Raw genomic sequence first — 16,617 nt, forward strand, 5'->3', positions numbered from 1 at the left:
AACTATTCCCAGTAATGCTAACTACAAACCAACCACAATACTTCAGTGCCCACACAACAACACGTAATCCCTTCTTGTGCCTCTGGGATGTTTGATCAGACAGCTCTGCTGATCTTTGCTGGGCTTGGCCAGATGCTTCGTCTGGTCTCAGTTAAACAATCTCACAGGAAAAGGAGATATATCGATGTACAGGGGTCAGCTGGCTTGCAGCTGAGATAGAATACTCTTGGCTGGAGTGATTAGGCTAACTCATCTCTGTTCCAAGTATCTCTAATCATCCAACAGGTAGCACAGATGTTCTTACAGTGAGGAAGAAGGTAAGAATGGGAATAAGCCTGATCGCACAAGTGCTTTCAAGCCTCTGCTTGTGTCATGCTTGCCAACAACTTATTGGCCAAAGCAAGTTTCATGTCTGAGACCAGAATTAAAAGGGAAGATCACTGTAAAGTTATGTAGCCAACAGGGAGAGGTGGAGAAATGGAGCCAGTGTTGCAAATCTACCACAGAATAAAGACTGAATATTGTTTGCTTAAATTTTTGCCCCTAGCATGTAACCGTAGGCTTGATAAATATTTTTTGAACAGATGTGCAGATCAATGGATGGATAGATGAATGGATGAATTAATGAAACTAGTTTATGGGGCTCTTAACAGACTAGACATCAATAATTCAAGTATTGACTAGATTATGCCAGCAAGAAAACATTCGTCCTGAGATTTCCACAAGGTCCAATATAATACCTGACAAAAGTAGAAACAAGCACACACTTACTGGGTCCATCAAGCAGCTCTGGGAATGCATTCCTCAGGATCCTTCTCTGATGCACATGAAGCACTTTTCAAGGCATCCACCCTTCTTTAGTTATCACAAATACTTCCGTGCAACTAAACTGAGTTTTTATCACAATTGCATTAAAGACATTCTAATATCTCCAATTCTTGCTTCCTTACTACACAAAATTAAAGCATCAAAAAAGTACCTTTGGGAAAAAAGAAAAGTATCTTTGGTCATGATTACAAGCTTTTTTATTGCAAGAGCAGCAATGCTAGAAGCCTCCGGAACCACAGCTAACCTCTGACAAAGCCACACAAAAATCCAGTTTTGAAGGAGATCTCTACTCAGGAACCTTTACTAGAGGAAGAAATTCTCCACTGGTGATTAGATTGTACTGTAAAATTCTCAACCAAAGCTGAGAGCTGCTATAGCTTTTTCCTTTATCTAAGCCCGAAACAGTATACAGCATTCTAGTGAAATGGATATAATAGAAAATTAATTCACCAAGTCAAGGGGTAAGGATGGTGAGACTTCTACATCGTACTTCTAGGAAACAGGAAAACAGCACACTTGTTCCAAGAAATAAACTCAAGATCTTTTGGTGAGTTCTGTATAATAAGCAAGTGGTAAATATTAATTGTTGATAATATTTAATGTTTAAGATTGCCCTGAGGAACATGAAAAATTGGGTACATATAGTTAGTTCAATAACTAACATTTACTGACCCTTAGTATATGCCAGTCTCTGAGCTAAGCACTCTTAATTCGTTGTCTCGTTTACTCTTTACAACATCCTATAACATGGATATTTTCCAAATGTTCACATTCTCCTATACATATTATAGAGGAAAGAGCTAATACTGCCAACAGTAGGGTGACCTTGCATCCTGGTTTGGCCTGAGTTGCTCTTGTTGTCCTGACATAATTATTGGTAACACTCACTTCACTCTTAGAAGTGCCCTGGTTTGGATGACTGTTATGATCACCCTGGTAAAGAAACTTGCCCGCACAGCTAGTAAATGGCTGAGCTGGGACTACCAGGTGGGTCAGTCTTACACCAGAGGCGTCAATTTCACCTCATTGTCTTACAAGTTCAACCACAGTGATGACTGACACAGTCCATTCCTGGTATCTCTCAACTTAAGTCCAGAAACTGAGAATGTAGAGATCCTGAAGTGTAGTAAGACTAGGAAGTGGAACTCAAGTAAATTCTAGTTATATTCCCAAAAGACTGGGAAAAACTGAACAGCCCCAAGAACCGGAACACAAGCAGGAAATAGATGCTTTCCAAAGCAAAGTCCCTGAAATTAATCCTTGGGATAGAAATTAAAACATTCTTTTATATACTTCAATATCAACTGATTCATTGAATTGCTATTGCATTTATTGAATATGCACATTGAAGAAACCAAGATTCTGTTCTAGCTCCTAAGGAAAAGAGAAGACAAGTTTACAGTTAGAATATGCTTCCTCTTTCCCGTATATCTTGCTACCAGTAAATAGCAACATTTATCTCCATTTTTGCAACAGGAAGGATAGTCTGTATTTTCAAAGAAGGTCAATTTGGGTAAAATGTAAGTCAACAAAATCAAAATGCATTCTTTCACAGTCCCTCCCATTCCCCCAGTAGTAAGGATTACGTACGTTAGCAGTACAGAAGATGTAAAAGAACTAAGGAGGAAAATTGTAGGGGAAATGCAAATAAGTACATTTCTTGTATTTATTCATGAGTAGATTTCTTGCAAAAAGAGACAATCACCCAGGTTCCTTAGATCATATTGACTGTTCTTGGCTAATGCACAAGACTAGGCATTCATGTACGTGTTCCTTATGCAAATCAAACTGGAAAAAAATTAACTTGGAGGAGTGGTTGTTTGCTTATAAAAGAATCCCCATTAAGTTCTCTTGAGAAAATATATAGACTAAATCAAAGGAGGAGGAAATAACTAGTCCAGAAAAAATGACAATAGTAGAAGTCGGCCCAAATTATAAGAACAGAGGCCAAATAAGAGTCAGGGAATTAAAAAAGCAATTAGAATAAACACACAGAGAGGCGAGAGGAAAGGAGAGATAGAAATAAGGCCTTCTTACAGCATAATTAGAGAGAGTGGTGGTGACTCAGAATTACTCTTCCAAACTACAGTCTACATAGTGAAGCCAGAGCATCTCCAAACTCGTAGGGGACACGTCCATTGTAGACAGTGACAACAAATGTCCTAGCTGCTTGACTGCTCTGGAAAGAACTGTGCAAACAATAATGCAAACCCCACCTAGGAGACAGAGAGAGAGAAAAAGAGAGAGAAAAGAAATTCAGTGATTCATAAGGGAAGAAAGGAGCTGGGTGGTGGCTCAGCCATCTGCCTGACCTTACCTAGGGCCCACCTAAACCATCCCAAGCAGATGAGACCTCCAGACCTGTAGCTCCATGGTCCCCCTCGGTCACAGAGTCCTGGGGTGGAACATTGTTCAGAATAATTTCCTTTGTACTAATATCAATACTCTTTCACTCTGTTTGCAGTGCAGAGAGACAACAGGCGAGCCCCTCCCACCTTGTTTTCTCGTAGGGCCGACAGGCACTGGCATTACTTTCTAGTGTGGTGATAACGTCTCCTGGCAGAATATTACCAAGAACTCTCATTGTCACTTCCAGGCACATTCAGCCAGGTTGAGAAGCCATCCCTCCTGAGAGGCAATTTCTATGTTTTAAGAACTGGTGCAGTTTGAAAAGACAATTTTAAAAAAATCAATGTTAATGAAATAAAGCTTATCATAATTAGAAACACATCAAGGCAAGACACTTGAGAAATGAGACTCTGTCCCCCTGGTGGCTCTCCAGATATGGGTTCCAATGGCCAGGACCCACCCAAATCCATTAAAGTGTGACTTGCTGAACAGAAAGCCCCCAAAGAATGGCATGCAGGCCAACATTTGATCCAGGCAGCTCTGGACTTCGACAGCTCTCTCTGTTCTACCAACTCCTATTTGGGCCCTCTTTTAAGTGGTAAACGTTCTACTATACTAATACTACAAATAATAATAATGACACAAAATTATATAGTTGGCATTTATTGGTGCTTGCTATGTATGGTAAGCAGTAATGATCCCTGCGCCCACCCCAAAAATGTCCTAATCCTCAGAAACCATGAATATGTTATGTTAACAGCAAGGGAGAATTGAGATTGTTAATCAACTGACCTTAAAACTGGGAGATCATCCCGGATGACCTGGGTGGGCACAGTGTCATCACAAAGATCCTTAACAGCAGAAGAGGAGGGCAGACAGTCCGTGTCAGGTGGAAGAGATGGGAGAAAGACCTGACCAGTCACTGCAGGTTTTAAAGACAGAGGAAGGGGCCATGAGCCAAAGAATGCAGGCAGCCCCAAAAGCTGGAAGAGCAATGACAATAGCAAAAACCAGATTCTCTTCTGGGGAGAGAAGAAAGGAAGGCAGCCCTGCCAGCACCTTGAGTTTATCCTACTAACACGTATTTGGGACTTCGGAGCTCCAGCACCCTAAGATACTAAATGTGTGTGGTTAAGACACAAAGTTTGCACAAATGTGTTACAGCAACAATAGGCAACTAATACACTGTGCCAAACTCTGGGCCAAGTGTTTCGTGTCCAATTATCTCTCATTCTGCCAAACACTGCAATAAGGACATGATCAGCCCATTCAACCAATGAAGAAACTGAGGCTCCCGATGTTAAGGGACTTGCCTAAGGTCTCGGCTAGTAAAATGCAGGGCTAGAATGCAATCCAGGCCCGTTTGACTCCAAAGCCCGTATCTCTTCTGTATTCAAGACTAATCCATATGGAATCAAACCCGAAACGACCTTAGCTCCATGTCCAGATATGCACTGCTCCGCCCCAGCTGTTAATCTGGCTCCACAGAAGCTGAACAAAGCACAAGCGTGTGTGCACGCACACACACACACACGCACACACACACAGAGTCAATTATCATTTAAAAATAGCTCCCTATCCAAATGGCCAAATGAAAGTATTATTTTGGTCTAATTGGTCCTCATTTATTCACTATATAGGACTCTTCTGAAAAAAAAGGATAGAAGGGGCCAGGGGTGACTTGTGAATGTAGCCTGAATGCTTGGCTGAAAGCACTTTGAATCAATAAGCAAGCCAATGCTTTGGTCTAGGAAATTTACTATAGTCAAGTTTAAAATGCTTTTCACTTTTATAATTAATTACTGCGGGTAATGCTTTTTGTTATTATTTTTATAATTAATTACCAAGCATTGCTAGTCGCCAGCAACTTTTCATACATTGCTTAAGCATACGGAGATAAGAAATCAGAACCGTAACTAGAGTGCATGTTCACGGATTACTAAAATACTCACATAAGAATTACACACTAATTCAACTACAATAAAAAAAAAATTACACTTGAAGAGCTTATTATATACTATTCCTTCCCCTTCTGAGAAACATTTGAGCAGAAGCCTAGCATGGTTACCATGGCAACTATAATGCAAAATTGTCAGTAACTTTATGAATTGCAAATTCCTCTAAGGGTGTTGGGGATTTTTTTTCCTACTTCCATTTATAACCATCTCATATGCATTATTCCAGCAATATGTTAAACAAGGTTTTTGGGAACTCATGCATCATTTCAAAACAAGCTATGTTCTAAATGCTCAAATTCCATTATTCTAACAAGAGAAAGCTAAACAGGGAACACCCAATTTGCTGAATATTAAATTGTCCATTGTTTTTAACTGAGTTCTTAACACATTTACTACCTTCACCCTCTCTGAAAAGGATCCAGTTAGTCAAATAAAAGGAATCACTATATTCTCCATCACTGTCTGTATCTCCCTGAGAATGGAGAAAGGGATAGTCCCAGTTTAAAAAATAAATAAATCAAAATAAAAACGTACAGTCCCACAATCTGCTTTTCCCTCCAAGTAACTTCAGTCACTTTCTGCATTAAACCTTTAATCAAGTGAATGGTCAATGTTCACTGTTGTCCTTTCTCAATGCCATCTTCTCCCATGTTCTCATTAGACCATGCAAATGACCCAGAGAAGTTCCTTGAGTGGCAAGTTTCCCAACATGGATTGTTCGTGTTGGGAGGTTAGACACTGGGAAAGAGAGCCAAAACCACTGTGTGACAATGTGAGTGCTTTCTCACTTACAAATACTTGTAATGAGAGGTGGGGGGTAGCCACATAATCATAATTGGTTCTGGTGTTAGCAGTGCCATTTCCTAGCTATATGGCCTTGGAAAAGTCACTTATGCTCTGCAAGCTTTAGCTTCCTCACCTCTAAAACAAGGATTTAAATTTTTGCCCTGTCCATATCACAAGACTGTTGCAAGGATCACATGAGATCACTTATTTGAAAGCCACCATGTCCTATTAAAATATTACTCTCAATTTTTATTTCAGATAACCAGTACTAAGCATCTCCAAAATACGAATATTCTTTATTTTCAGAATCTGATGTCAAGAAGATAAATGCTGATTCATATCTTGGGTGTCTTGGGGTTTAGAAAATAAATCGAAATAAAGGTAAAAACAAAAAGATCAGAATGAAATCCTATTTTATAAAGGAAGACCTACATTTTTGCCTCTGATCAGTTTCCAAGTTGCGAGACCTATTTGTTTGCAAGACTACGCGCAGAGAATGACTGCATTCGAAAGCAGATCTCTAAGACAACTGTACAGCCATGTGCTCACTGAGCTCAAGAAGCAACAGCATTTTGTGAAGCCAAGTGAGTCTACTGTTTGTTCCTCTCTGTGCTGTTTCGTAGCAACTTCTCGAGGTCGGCAGAATCCTAGTTGTTTTCCTATCCTTGAACAGTAGCCTTCAAAAAGGATGTTAAGTATGGCAGAACCCCTGTTAGACATAAATTATTATGTGACCACAGTCAATCAGAGAAACATGGTGGAGAAGCTTTAAAAGGCCGAGACTCTGGTTTCTGGGACTTCTTGCTCATTCCTTCATTTGTTCACTTAACAAACATTCACTGAGAGCCAATTCCACTCTATTCCAGAAAATAAAGGGAAGATTCAAATACATTGGCACTCAGGAAGAGCTCTCTGATTTATTGGAGGAGATTATACGATCTTTTTTTCTAGCCCTAACTGCATCGAAAGGCCATCAGGTCACAGAAATGGCAAAGACTGCCATGAATGGGGCAGGAACAAGTGAGGAGAGACATCCCAGGAAACACGTATTTTCAGCTGCATGGATTTAGGGATTTTCCCGGTGGAGAATTGGGGTTGGGGATTCTGCAGAGTAGAAGGCATGTGGAAATGCTTGGGAAGATGAGATTGGAATGTTGAAGACCCCCGTGGCTAGAGCACAGGATGCTGAGGATGGGCAATAACGACAGAGGAATCTCAAGGAGCAGGTTCAGGCTCAACTCGTCAGCATGCAACATGTGCAGAAGCAATGGGGAGTCGGAATACTTTAAATAAGGAAGGGGAATGACACTGTCAGATCTGGGTTTTAGGCAGGACCTTTTAGGAGAGGCAGGGTCAACCAAAACAAGGACAAGTGGTCAAAGTCACTGCCATGTGCAACAAGAGAGCCTGCTTTCATCAGAGGAGACCTAAAGCCCAATGGTCTCGAGGGCATTAAAAGCCTGGGAAAACTGCGGGAAGAAAGTCAGGATCCACCGGACCCCAAAACTTCCTGAAGAGTGAGAGAAAGTTTGGAAGAGTGTCAGCATTATCTCAGAAGGTGAGCACACAGATTCCACAGTATCTCTGCCTTTCCCACCTTGGCAGTAATACAAAAATGTGGTCGATTCCCTTCACTCCAAGTAACTCACACCAGATGCTGATGCCCTTCGACTCTTCCACAGCTACAGTTCCCAAAATCCTTTCTTTCCAGAGGTCAGGCATCTGGAGCTCATTAAATCCCACACACCAATATTTTAACGGTGTAAAACTTTTTATTTGCAGTGCTATCGAATGTTGAATTTGATTTACACAGCATTGCGTATTCTTCGTTCTGGGAGGACAGCCTGCTCACCTAGGAGCTTAAATAGTGGTTTGGGGCAAAGGGGAGGACCTTTGGCCAAAAGCTGGAATTGGATCAAGCCCCGAGTCGGGCATGGAGCCTCCAGAAAAAAAAAAAAAAAAAAAAAGCTGGAATTGGAAATCTAGGCTTATGCTAATCATTTGTAAAGAATGGAGAGCTTCAGGTCTTAGGGAAAGTCTATGTGACCTCCTTGTTACACAAACAAGGAAACCAAGACCCGAAGAAGTTAAATGACAGAGGTAAAGGCTGAGACTCGGGTCTCTTGATTCTCAGTCCAGTTGCCTTTCTTCCACTTCCCCTGCCTCTCTACAGTTCAAAATACAAAAGAGGAAAGAGGAGGAGGAAGTGGAGGAGAAGGAGAAGGATGAGGAGGAGAGGAAAGAAAAGAAAAAAAAAAGAAAAGAAAAAGAAAAAGAAAGGGGAAGGGGGTCTTATCTATGATGAAATTCAAAAATGAAAAAAAAATTACGTATGCGTGGTGTAACCAGCACATTCATATCATAGTATAAAAATAGGAGAAAATTGATGAGATTTGTTTGAAAATGACTTGCCGTCTGTTTGATTGGTACAAAGTTATGGAATATATGATGTATGGCTCTTGGATCAAATCTGAAACATGAAATAACCTGCTCAAAGTCACATGGCTGGTGAGTCTAAGTCTAGGTTTTTTTCATCTGTAAAATGGGCATAATAACACATACATCAAAGTTGGATTGTTTTATTTAATCTTTCAGAAAATAGCTTAAAAGACAGTGGCTAGTATTGTGTTTCAAATATTATATATGTGGGTTTGAGCTTAAAATAGTTTCCCTGGGAACTCACCATAGAGTCATTCCCATGATCTGTCATTGTTCAAAGTATTTGGTACATTTTTCCTTCGGAACTGCTGCCAGAGCGAGCTTTTACATCTTAGGAGAAAATTATCCCTTTAAGCCTACATTTTGGCCAAGAAGAGTTTTACTCAGCTTTACCAACTTCATTCACCAATGTTAGCTGTGAGGGAGTTTTAAGCATTGGTGAAAACCACAGTCAAATGCAAAAGACAAAGTTCTGCCATGACTGAGGAGTGAGAGAAAGTTTGGAATTTGCTTCCTCAGGTAGGGGGGATACATTTTCTATTTACTGGATCAGGCCCAGGAGCCTCAGGAAAGTCACAAGCCACGGAACCAAACCCTGTTCCAGAGTTGAGAAGGTGGGAAAGGGGGTGTTGAGGACTCAAGGTCAGCCCTTGGGAAGCTAGAACTTTCTGGAACTTTTGAGATAGAAATCTTGCCTCTAAGAAACAATTCCATGTAGATTTTCACAAGCAGGAAAGATCATTCTAGCTCTGGGAATGATTAATTCTCATTCTGTGTGAGGGATAGAAGGAAAGAGAAGGCCTGTGAGGGCCACTTCCGACCCTGAATGCAAAGCAGCCTGCAGAAGACATAGAAGGACACCCGGGCTGCTCCTACCCCATCCTTATTCAGGGTAAACTTACCCCCTCTCCTCCCCACGAAGACAGACAGATAAATGCACGCACGCGCACACACGTGATTACAAATAGACTCCCTGCCTCTGAAACTTTCAGGGATTCTAGGGTTAGCATCTTGCTTGCAAATTGCACCTCAAACATTTTCATTCTTCGCGTTGTTATCATTATACCCTATCATTACACTGCTGGTTAATCATGAATAAAACAATAAACAGAGGGAAAAAATCCTTTCCCTGGTGAGCATAAATAATTGCAGATGAATGCCTGGTGTTTGGGCTCCGCACCACGTTAACGTTCTACGCTACTATGAGCAGTACCAGAAGATGTCTTATCGCAAGGGATCAGTGTTTCTAATTGTCATGTTTACTCCTTTCAGATTTCAGCCTTGTCCTGAAGGCCCTACAAGGTTCCTGGGAGGGAGTTTGCAGCTCCGACCTGCAAGTGATGGAAGAAGGACCCTTTCTCTCTGGGAGTAATCCGCACAGGAAAACGTGAAACCAAGCAGAGGAGGGCAGAAGATTAGTCTTTAGCCAGAAGTTAAAAGAAAAAAAACACATAGGATATGGATTCTAGAGTGAGCTTAGCTGCTGGGGGTGAAGGAGCAAGGGAAGGAAATCCAGCATTTCCTTTGAAAATACATCATGCCCCTGAAAGGCTATTGGGAGGTGAAACCAGCCTTTTGTAGGGCCAGATAGGGCATGGGGCGGGAGGCGGCTCGGTTTTCTGCGGTCCCCTGCCCACCACTGTGGCTCTGCCCGCGCCGCCTCCGCCCCCAGCAAGGACAGCTCCGACTCACCCCAGAGCGGCTTGGGCCGGCCTTGGGTAGAACAGACTCCTGTTCCGGTATCGGAAGTTCATCTACGGACCTACCCTCAAAGCAGTCTAATCGCTCGCCCACTTGACGGTTCCCTCTGCCAGCTCAGTAGTGAGCGAGTCTCTGCTTCTGCTGTCTGTCCATCCTGTCCCTTCTCCCAGTCCCCCTGCCCCACTCGCTGCGCCACTCGCGGCTCCCGCAGGGTCAGGATGGAGACGAGGGACAAGGGATAAAGGCCTATTAACCGAAGACCTTGTATTCTGTGGCGATGCCTTTTGCATGTGGGCTGCACAGATGCTGGCTCCCCTCACATGAGGGAGCGGTGCGGGGTTCTTAGAGACACTGCCACCCCTTTCCCACTGGCTGCCGCCCTCTGACACCACTGTGGCCCCGCCCTGCCCCCCACAATGCTCTCTCAGGCTGACTTGAAAACACTCCACGGACTCTCTTCGCTGGGTTTGCTACGCCCTGGCAGGAAGTCCTCCAAGGTGATGGCTTTCAGGATAACTCAAGCAGATATTACACATCCGCGCCATTCCCCTCCCCGGCCGGACCTGGAAGCCCAAAGCCCTGTCACGCTGCCCTCTGCATTGGCTCTGCCAAGGAAAGCAGCCCCAAGCGGTCTCCTGCCTTAGGGCTTTTGCAGGCTAGAGTCAGGACCCTATCTCCAGGCCCCGCAATGTTCAAAGGCCTCACATCAAGATCTCAGGAGAATTCTGAGTCAGGGTCCCTGGAGTGTCACTCCATGAGTCATGGCTGTACCTCACTGAGTGAACAATCAGTCCAAGCCACCAGTCATGCCCTCCAGGATGACAGCCATTCCCTCTCCCTTCCTCTCCCTATACTCGGCCCCTGTATGGCAGGTGGCTCTAGCTAGGATTACAGATGTTTCTCTTGAGAATATATCAGCTCTTTGACTTAACCAAATATTTGAAGCATGATATCCATCTCTATTATCATTTTAGGCAATTTATAGAGATAAATATACTTTCATATCTATAACACATGAAGTATGGATTTTTAGATTAATTAGGATATGTAATGCTGACATATAAAAGTTTATTCACATAAACAGTATTTCCACAATACTCAGGTCAAGGATGGTCTCATATTTATAGTAAAATTCATTTCTGCTCAATTAAAGTTAATCCTGAAAACCTCGTCAAACATACATAAGGCACTTAATTCTTTCATAAATTCTTATGAAAGTGATGAATAGGTGGAAGGATGGAGAGATGAAATATTTTTAAAGCACCGAATCTAGGAAGTCAACATGAAGTTAGAGATGGGTTTGGTTTCCTATTCTTCAGTATGATAGCTGTGACCTTGGGAAATGTCATTTAACCTCTTCATGTCTCAGTGTCCTCATCTGTAAATAGATACAAATACGATCATCACGAAGCCCTGTTCTGAGCATCAGATAAGGTAACCCTGGAGCTCCAGAGCTACATGTAACAGAAGAGTGTTTAGTGAGATGGGGGCAGAGGTTCTGCAGCTGTGGCCTCAATTTCCAAGTTTCTGTGACTCACTTTTACTACCTGCAAAATAGACATTGAAAGACTTCTCTCCAGCTTTCCCTGCAAGGCAGTGCATACAGGGCATATAGGAGGCCCTTTGATTTCAGGCCCCAGTAGATCTCACTAGCTGTACAACCATGGACCGGCCACCAAAACCGCTGTGCTACCGTTCTCTCAACTGTTTAAAAGGATAATGACTACCCGAGAGAGCGGTCATAAGAATCAAATGTCTTAAAGTAGCACAGTGCCTAGAACAGAGCTAACAGTACTCAGCCTGGGCAACTGTATTAGAATCAACAGTGTCCTGTGAATTTCCAGGGAAAAATACCATGGGGTTGCCTCTCCTTTTATTGCCTAGATTCAGTCATTTCTGAATAAGCTCTGTTGCTATGGTTACCTTCCAAAGACACCACATTTGAAAATGTGTTGGGAGATAGGGATTGATGGCAGAAGGCTTTAGTGAGGGCACAAAGCAGCTTCAGCAACTGAGACATTTTAATACATGTGAAGTCTTTCTCTTGGAAACCAAAGTCACATTTTGCCAAAATGGAAATGAACTCAGGAAGTGGAGTTTCAGAAGTTCCGCATTTGGCCAGCCTCCTTCCCCCATCACCAGGACCTCAAGGACAGGTATATCTGGCCCTGAACCAACTCCTGAGCATCTCGGTTTTCTCCCCCAGGATCTGGCAGTCTGAAAGGTGTTGGTTGCCAGACAGAATTCATCAGATTCACTTCCCAGATGCTATCGCTTCTGATGCCGAATAAAAAATAGGCTGCCCAGAAATTGAGGTTGGAAAGGACAAGGGTAGCTGAGAAATGCACAGTGATATGCACAGAACAATAAAGGGCTATTCTTGTGAAAATGCATTAGCATATATATTTGAATATTCCGGGGATCTTCACATCCCTCGGATCCCATACTCGGTCCCTGCAGGGGCCAGCACTAATATCCCAGGCTAACCTATCCCCCACAGCAGTGTTATAAATGGTTTTCGATCTGTCAAAATCAGTCACGGCTCTGACAGGGAATGAATAAAAGTTGGCCTGACCACGCTTCCTGTTTCCAACTACAGCGAACCCAAGACCTGATGGGGCCTCACGGACCAGGGTATTGTACGCTCAATCCTACTAAAAAGGCTCTTTCTTCCTGGTCATTTTTTCCCAGACGTCCCAGGGAGCTGTCCTGCTCTTATTTGAAATTCAAACCACAAGGAAGTCACCTCTAAAAATACCAAGTTTCCCACTTGCCTTTTCACGATGACGTAGCACCACCTAGGGGACAGTGTCACTCGTTTCTTGCTATTTGCACAATAAAACTTCTCTTAAAATATTGCAGCTCCCCCCCTTATCTACATGAGAAAGCCACAGTAGTTTCTCCGCACACATTTTTCTAGATTCAGCTCCAGACTTATGTCAACTGGAAACCCTGGTGGACTAATTTATTACACAATGATCACTGTCAAGAATTGTGGCTCACATTTAAAATTGCCATGGAAAATTTGCTTTATTATTATCAGAACTACCAATTATTAAGCACCTACCACATGACAAGGCATGTATGTTAATTTCTAGTATATACAATAGTCCTTCGAATTGAGCATTAGCAACCCCATTTTAGATAGGAAGAAATCAGAGCTTGGAGGAGCGAAGACCCCAGGATCCCAGACCAGGGCTGTCTTACTCCTTCCACTATAAAACACAATCTCTTTATCCTAACATGAGTTGTGTCTACACGGCAGTGAGGCTGCTCATTTTATTGACTATACAGCAGAACATTCCAGTAAGTATTGTCTTTCAAAGAAGTGACTTTGAAGCTTATACTGTCATTCCAATGACTAATGCTCCTAGCATTTCTGAGTGTCTGTTGTGGGAACTGTCTGCAGAGCCCTGAGCTGCACAACACAATCTCCTGTTACGTGATGTTACATGTTTAACCAAAATATGGTGGAGATACCATGATGTCAAGGAGTGTAACTTTTTCAGGCCCATTCTCTGTAGATTTTGATTCAGTGTATCTGGGAAAGGGCCCAGGAATTTGCATTTTCATCAAGACTGCAAGTAAATGTAATCATCAGGAAAGTTCTAGAAATGCCAGCATAATGATACATGCATGTGCTTTGGGGTCAGAAGGACTTGGGTTGTGGATCTAGCTCTGTTTGCTTGTTTGTTAATTTATCATCAGAGAGAAAGAGAGCACAAGCAGGGGGAGTGGCAGGCAGAGGGAGAAGGAGGCTCCCCGAAGAGCAAAGAGCCTGAACTCAATCCTAGGACCCCAGGATCATGACCTGAGCTGAAGGCAGATGCTTAATCGACGGAGCCACAGGCATCCCGCTCTGTCTTTTTTCTAATTGTGTACCCCTAGGAAAGTCAGGGAAAGCCCTTGAGTATTAAGTTCCTCGTCTATAAAATGATATTAATATTTGCTAATAGCCACCAGACAGGGTTGTGGTATGGACTGAATGAGATTATGGATGTGAAGTGCTCACACAGTGAGTACCTGGCTTATAGGAGTCCCTTCGTAAACGGTCATTGCTATTATAACATAATCAGCCTCTCAGCTCATCAAATTTGCCCTATGTGACTTTTTGCTATTTCCAAATATTAAATCCACAGTACAAGGATATCAGGACATATAAAACATACTACAGTAACATGTGCTTATTTAAAAAATAAACAACAAAAGACTCTTAGGAGAGGAGATGATCGTTAATAGACAGAGACAGAAATATATCATCTTTAGGGCAAGAAAATGCTCTAGAAATGAGAAAACAACATTTAAAACAGTTTGACACTCAAGAGAATAACATGTTTCTGGGGGGAAAAAAACAACCCACAACACACTGATACAAGAGATGGAAGCAACCCAAGTGTCCATGGATAGATGGACAAATAAATAAAATGTGGCATATACATACAATAGGATATTACTCGGCCTTAGAAAGGAAGGAAATGTCGACCGACACCTGCTATCACAGGACGGACCTGGAGGACCCCACACTGAGCAGAATAAGCCATCACACAAAAGGACAAGTACTGCATGATTCCGCTCACATGCGGTAGCTAGAGTGATCAAATTCACACAGACGGAGAGAAAATGGGGGTTGCCACGGGCTGGCAGGGAGGGCAACGCGGAGTCACTGTTCAGGGCGTATAGTTTCTGTTCTATGAGATGAACAGAATCCAGCAGACGGAGGGTGTTGATGACCGTGCATCAGCATGAACGTGATTTATGTACATTTACAAACAGTTCCAAAAGATGTGTATTCTACCACAATTAAGAACATTTTTAAATTAAAAAAAAAAAACCCACATGGCCTTCAAAATCAAAGTGAAATTCACGTTAGAAACGTCTTGGTGGGTTTGTGTGTCTTAAACCAAGAGCACCAGGTGCGATACCCAGGCTTAGAAATGCAGAGAGAGTCCATCCTTTTACACAAGTGAGCAAGTCAGTTCCCAAGTATTCCAGCCACAATCTCAAAACCGTGACCGGCTGGGCTCTGTGTTTCTTTGCAGATCCGTGTTTCCTCACGTCACCCAAGAAATATTGCTGGGCAAGGCAGGAGGCTGAGCCTGGAAAACCTGTTCTGATGTCCCTGCCCTGGCCTGAGGCAGGGCTTTGAGAAAAATGGCTGTGGAGCCCGGTGCTCCCTGGGGAGGACCCGGAGGGAGCGAGGGAGCCCTCTTACAGCCCAGTGGCTGCAGTGGGTCCTGGGGGGGGCGCAGCTGGGAAGAGAGAGGGCCCTTCAAAGGCACAGCCACGGGGATCGGACTGCGTGGGCCCCCCTCTCGGCTACAGGGAGCAGGGTCGCTAGCACTGGATGCAACTCGATGTAAACCCCAAGCTGGTGAAGGGGGCAGTGCCTGGTTTCCGTTATCTTTGATTTTCTTTGAGGCTAGCATTTAATAAGGTAAATGGGAGATTTTCTGATGAGTCTAACTGACATCAAAGCACTTCAAAGTTTCCGAAATATGATAGCATTGGCTTTTTGTCTAATTTAACTTAAAAGTTATGACAAGATGAAAGTCTTTATGTATTTAACAGATTCCACGTCTTTCCCCATTCATTGTTTTTTTTTTTTTTTTTTTTTTTTTTTTTTTTGGCAAAAATGGGAATGGATTTCCTGAAATAATTGGGCAAAAGTTAGACGTTGTTCTTTCCCTCTTTGGGATGATGTAGGTCCTAGTGTACAGAGTTTGCCTGAGATGGAACTGGCAGAGCTCCAGAGTTGAAAACCAGAGAAGTGTGGTGACAATTGGGTGTACAAGTAGAAAATAGAGAGAGGAGGGCTGGTCTCGCCTTTCATCTGCCAGGGAACATTTATTGCTGCCTGAAAGAACCTCCTGAGGGCGAAGTACGTGTAAAACCAGCTGGCAATGTACACGGATGGCCCTACTGGGTCTCAGTAACATGATGTAGGTCTCTAACCTTGAGTGCGATTCTTTAGCGCAAAATTCAGAAAGTTTCTTTTAAAAGGTATCCTATTTTTGGCTCCACTATAGATAAGTAGATAGAGATAGAGAGATATGTTATAGTATCTTCAACAGAAACCACTCTGTCTAGCTTAAACACATGTTAACTTCTGGCCATTCACAGAAGGCTGCTTCCTCCCTCAAGGTCACTGGAAGGACTTAAAGAGCAGCCTTTAGTCTGACGTCCAGGCGTAACACTCAGACCACCAGCACAAAACCGGCTGTCCAGAGGAGCTCCAATCTCTGCTGACCGCACAGAAGCAGAGGGAAAGCTGGGAAGCTGGGAAATCCTGAAGATGCTGCCTGGTTGTTGGTGCTGGAGACACAGCATCTTCGTCACAATCCCCACCAGCAAAACAGCTGCCCCCCATCCTGCTGCCCCACACCCTGGCACCTCTGCTGTTGCTATTCCAAAAAATCAAATGCTCCACAGTCGTTGGCAGAAATAATGGTTTCCATCTCGTCTGGTCTTCTTAACCTCAAGCAGGCACATCTGCTTGAAGGAAGCCAGGTCACATCTGGAATTCAAGCTGTAAGTGGGGTCAGGAAATGGACAGACT

Source organism: Ursus maritimus, unplaced genomic scaffold, assembly GCF_017311325.1.
Source record: "Ursus maritimus isolate PB19 unplaced genomic scaffold, ASM1731132v1 scaffold_1, whole genome shotgun sequence".
Lineage (NCBI taxonomy): Eukaryota > Metazoa > Chordata > Mammalia > Carnivora > Ursidae > Ursus > Ursus maritimus.